The following is a 6000-nucleotide window of genomic DNA, read 5'->3' as shown; positions in this document are numbered from 1 at the left end:
AAGGATAGATAATCATCACTACATAGTATAAAACAAAGTAGCTTTCTGTGTCCCTATGTCCCTTTGTATGCTTAAATCTTTAAAACTACCCAACGGATTTTGATACGGTTTTTTTTAATAGATAGAGTGATTCAAGAGGAAGGTTTTAATATATAATTTATTAGGTTTTAGGCAAAGCGGGCGAAGCCGCGGGCGGAAAGTAGTAAACAATAAACTTATGTCCCTGTGTGTATCACTACATAGTATAAAACAAAGTCGCTTTCTCTGTCCCTATGTATGCTTAAATCTTTAAAACAACGGATTTTGATGGTTTTTTAATAGATAGAGGAACAAGAGGAAGGTTTTAGTATATAATTTATTTATTATTTATTTATTTGACACTTCATTACACACATTATTTTATAAAATATAAAAGTAAACAATAAATGACAAAGTAACAGCTCCAATATGTGTAACGGGGCGGCCTTATCACTTCAGAGTGATCTCTACCAGGCGACCCCTCAGGCAAAGGACAAGTGTTTGCTGTATAAAGGGAGGCATCAAAATTTATTAAAAAAAAAAACTAAACAATATTTTACAAACATACATATTATATAATAATTAATAATATATACCTACTAAATGATAAACATACACATATAAAAATAATAGTTATTAATATTACTTAAAGTATTAAGGTCACTACTCGGAGCCATATTCCAGATCTAAATAATATTTATGTATTAGACGTTTATAAGAAGTTAAAGATTGTGCACGTCTTATATCCACAGGTAAAGAGTTCCACAATCTTACAGCGGTTGAAGCAAATGAATAACTTAGGAATTCAGTTTTTCGAGTAGCCACACGCAGTGTGAGTCTTTCTTTCGACCGTAGAGTATAAGTTTCATTCTGGAGGAATTCAAAGTTATTTTTAAGATAAGCAGGCGATTTAGGGTCAAAAAGTACTTGATACAAAAGACGGAGAAAATGTATATTACGACGAGATCGGATTGGCAGCCACTTGAGTTTTTTCCTAAAATACGAAACATGATCGTACTTCCGAAGCCCAAAAATGAAACGTATACAAAAGTTTTGCAGTCGCTCCAGTTTATTTAAAAGCTCCTGTGTAAGATCCGGACAGCAAGCGTCAGCGTAATCGATAATAGGCAAAAGAAGAGATTGTGCTAATATGATTTTCGTGGAGAATGGCAAGAAGTTACGCAAACGCCTTAGCGAGCAAGATGCAGCATAAACCCTACGACTCACCTCTTTTATGTGATCACGCCAAGATAAAGTTGTATCAAGGTACACACCAAGGTTTTTAACAGTTTTGCTAAAAGGTATAACAATGCCATCAATAGAAATAGGTGTGAGGTTCTCCCAGTCAAGCCTTGAGATGAGACGGGGGCTACCAATGATGATGACCTGACTCTTAGATGGATTAATGGTAAGGCCATAGTTTGTGCTCCATTCAACAATCCTGGCTAAATCAGCATTAGTTGAGGCTATAGCATGTGATATATCTTCGAGGCTTGACTGAGTGTATATTTGCAAGTCATCGGCGTACATGTGGTAGAGAGAAGTTAAATTACTTGTGATAGAGTTTATAAATATCGCAAAAAGAAGAGGAGACAACACGCCACCCTGCGGGACACCATCAGTAATAGATGATTTATTAGATTTTAGTATATAAACATTGTACACTAATTATATCCATATGGATAGATATATATCTAGTACATATATATCCAGATATAGATCATAGATATATATCTAGTACATATATATCTAATAAATAATATAATACAATAATTAAAAATAAAATAAAATTAGTAATTTCGTGTTGTCCTAAGTCCCATACCCCATTGTGGGGTATGGGGTTAAAAACTTTAAGATATATGTATTTTGTGTTTGACTTCACTGAGTATCAAATTTAAACATGTTTTTGTATTATTGCACTTGTAAGGTTATTAATATGTGTCAAAAATTAAAATGGATTACAATTCATAACGTATTTATTAATTCTATGCCGACATTAAATTATTTTCTTAAAAGTCTTGTACATATCTCTATAGTTATCTATAGTTATAAAACAGTGTATAGTTATATAATAACAGCATATACTGACTATGCTGCTAAAAACTGAGATGTCAACGCTGATATTCAGCATAACGACTAAATATAGGCTTAGTGGAAAAATAACATTAACTTTAAAGCCGGTCTATTATAAATAAACCTGTTTTTAATTAGGAAAACATAGGAATAGTAAAATAAAAATATTTGAATGTTTTGTTTTTTACAAACATTATTCGGTACAAATTTGCTTTATAATCTAAGTATACAAATATTATAAAGAGGAAAGGTTTGATTTTTTGTTTGTTTGTTTGTTTGTATGAATTGAATAGGCTCCGAAACTACTTGGCAGATTTGAAAAATTCTTTCACTGTTGGAAAGCTACATCATTTCTGAGTGACATAGGCTAGGTTTTATCCCGGAAATCCCACGGGAACGGGAACTATGCGGGTTTTTTTTTGAAAACGCGGGCGAAGCCGCAGGCGGAATGCTAGTTCTCACCATATAATATATGTTTGTATTTTATTAAATTAACTTGAAAATTTGTCATTCTTAACCTAGGTATAAGAGCAAGTCAATATTTATAATTTTTTTATAAAATACAAAAAATATACATAATATATTTATTCATTGAATCAATGTATATAATCAAAATACAGCACGACTCGCCAAGAAACAATGCAATTCTCGTTTTAACTACATCTATATAGATAAAAGAACTCGGGAAAATTCCTTTAAAATCGAATACAAACATTCCTATATCATCTTCCTTACATACTCTGTACATTTTTCACAAAAACAAGCTTAAAAAGTTTTAATTTCAGCGCATACTTTTAACCGCGTATAAACGGCGTCGATTTTAAAGCGTCGACACCGCTGCAAAGGTCAAACGATGTTTCATAAACCATCGTATATATAAGAAAGGCGTAAGCTTACCTCAGGCTGTTATCTCGTTTGACTCAAAGGATTTCGTGTGACGTCACAAAAGTATTAAATACAGATTGTTCACGGTGGACGTTGTAGTGTGTTGTGTTGTGTGGTTGAGGAACGTGACGTCGCATGTGAGTTCCATTTTTGAATTTTTTTTTCTTTTTCTGTTACTTTTTTTATTGCGGCCAGGTTTTGGATTGCGGTCTGTGTTTTTTTTTTAATAGATGTGACAGATAAAATATAGTTTAAAAATGTAGTCTTTTTAAGTAAAATATATTTAAGTTTAAAGAAATAAATATTTTTTATGTTGTTAAAAAAAATGTTATAAATGGTGAGATTGTCTATGGTGTTTTTTAAATACGTGACAGATAAAATATAGTTATAAAAAATAGTTTTTTAAGTATAATGTTTAATGCTGTTTAAATTAAAATAATTAATAAGTAAGGATTGAGATTGTCTATGTTTTTTAAATACGTGATAGATAAAATATAGATTTTTTTAATGATGTAAAATTTATTTTTTTTATAATAATAATATGATAATAATATAAGGTTTTGAAATAAAAAGATTAAAGATATTATCACAGATTCGTTGCCGATGTTTATCGTAAGCTTATAACCTTATGACCTACGTTACCGTAACCTACTAATTAAGCAGAACTTTTGCAATCGGCTCAGCGGTTTTTGTTATTGTATTAATTTTACGACAGGTAGTTAATTAAACTTTTATTATACTCGTATGATTATTAGATTGTATAAATTTATAGCATACAATACAATCTATTCATTTACGTTGAATTTAATGTATTTTTAAATTAAGAATATTTGTTATAAATAAAAAAAAAAGTTGAATTTAGAATTTTTATGTGGTAACTCAGAATATTATGTTTCTTTAAAAATGGTGGTGTTCGTATAGTTGAAAATTTGTGAATAATAAATTGTTTTTAATTTGAACATAGAAGAATAAATATTTTTCATACTTTTTATCATAATATATAAAAGTTGGAAATCAATACAAATGAAGACATTTTTAATAGTAAGGTAAAAAAGTTCTGTAATAATTTTTGTACATTATTTAACCAATATTTTCGTAAATTTCCTTGGATGTTAGTTACTCTATTACGGCAGAACAGATGAATACATTTCTATGTTGACAAAAATAGATTTTATATTCATAATATTAAAGTCTGGGATAGCATATAGGTTTTCTTGTAAATGTTCGTTTCGTAGACAAACAAAATAAAAATCTTGAGTCACAGAAGACTGATAAAGAATTTGTATGATAAGAAAAATGAAAAGAAATTTGGTCGTTTAAAGAGGTATAATGCATCTACTAAATGTAAATACTATCAAGGGACGCATAAAAATAAACAAACACACTTTATAGATCACCTAGCTTTCGCCCCGCGGCTTCGCTCGCAAAAACTTAACAAATTGGAAATTATATAGTAAAACCTGTGGTAAAACCAACCTCGAGAACGACTCTTAATTAAAAAAAAAAATCCATCACAATGCGTAGCGCAATTTTAAAGATTTAAGCATACATAGGGACGGACAGATAGCGTCTTTGTTTTATACTATGTTGTGATAATAGATAGATATAATATTTATTTTATTCATGCTTTATTGCTCTTAATAACTTAAAAATTGAGAATTACATATACATTGTAGCAAACGGCGGCCTTATCGCTAAATAGCGATTTCTTCCAGACAACCGGTTGTATAGAGAGAAATCAAGTAAAGATATAGTTTTCCTAATACAGCAAAATATAGAAGACGATTTATTTACATTTTCCTTATAAGGAAATTTATTTGTTTACCGAGGTAATAATTTAGTTATTACCGAGTTACCTTTTTACATTGTCAGAAATATTCATCCTCAACTTGCGTCATTTTATAGATTGCTATCATTATGCAAAAAATTATAAATAAATAAATAAATATTATAGGACATTATTACACAAATCGACCTAGTCCCACAGTAAGCTCAATTAAGGCTTGTGTTGTGGGTACTAGGCGACGATAAATATAATATTTAATAAATACATATTATATAGATAATAACACCCAGACCCAAGAACAAATAATTGAGTTCATCACACAAATATTTGCCCTGACCGGGGATCGAACCCGGGACCGTCGGCTCAGTAGGCAGTTACTTTACCACTGCGCCAACCGCGTCGTCCAATTATGCATTTAGGCTTAGCAGTTACAGCTATGACACATAGCATTCAGTTAGATATATATTTCCTTTTCTACAGATTTTTATATACACTAATAATCAAAATGGAACACTATTTTAGTATAACAACTTAACGTATACAAACATACATATTTTAATTAATAATATTACGTATGGATATTTAATAAAACTGCGGGTAAATAGCCTTCCTTTTGTGTTAGAAAAATATGTACTGACTGGCCGGTTGGCTTGGTTGGTAGTGACCCTGCCTTCCAAGTCACTGGTCGTGGGTTCGATTCCCACCCGGGGAAAATATTTGTGTGATGAACATAGATGTTTGTTCTGTGTCTGGGTGTTAATTATCTATATAAGTATTTATTTAAAATTATATATGCATCAGCCATCTAGTTTCTATAACACAAGCGATAGCTTAGTATGGGATCAGTCATCAGATCGTGCCGTGTGTGAAAATTGTCCTGAAATATTTATATATTCATGATTAGCCTTTATTAGTCGAATTTAGGTACTTTAGGTTATATGCTCGAATGCTAACCATGACACTAGAGTACATAATATAATTTTATATATCTTTGACAAAATAATTATTTATGAAAACCACAATAGAAACCGCTTTATAAAAATATATTCGAATCCTTTGTGGTTAGTTTGAGTTTCAAATCAAGGTTAGGATATTACTATTTTTAAACTAAAATGTATATGATTAAACCTTATTATTATAATATACTAGCTGTGCCCCGCGGTTTTACCCGCGTGGCTCCACTCCTGTTGGTCTTAGCGTGATGATAATATATATAGCCTATAGCCTTCCTCGATAAA

The 6000-nt window shown here is 30.7% G+C and overlaps 1 protein-coding gene across 2 annotated transcripts in view; it reads left to right on the top strand.

The window, feature by feature from the left end:
- Window positions 1–2998: 2998 nt before the first annotated feature.
- The window catches only part of LOC149475461 (uncharacterized), a 67193-nt gene continuing 64191 nt past the window's right edge, over window positions 2999–6000 (top strand). For both annotated transcript variants that reach the window (XM_089713304.1, XM_089713303.1), the window contains exon 1: window positions 2999–3113. The gene's annotated coding sequence lies outside the window, so the exon portion shown is untranslated. The remainder of the gene's footprint in view (window positions 3114–6000) is intronic.

The sequence above is a fragment of the Colias philodice genome, chromosome 30 (assembly GCF_061535455.1).
Source record: "Colias philodice isolate Cphi_HAF_F1 chromosome 30, ilColPhil1 Martin Lab GWU primary, whole genome shotgun sequence".
Taxonomy (NCBI): Eukaryota; Metazoa; Arthropoda; class Insecta; order Lepidoptera; family Pieridae; genus Colias; species Colias philodice.
This window is presented reverse-complemented; position numbering and strand designations above follow the sequence as displayed.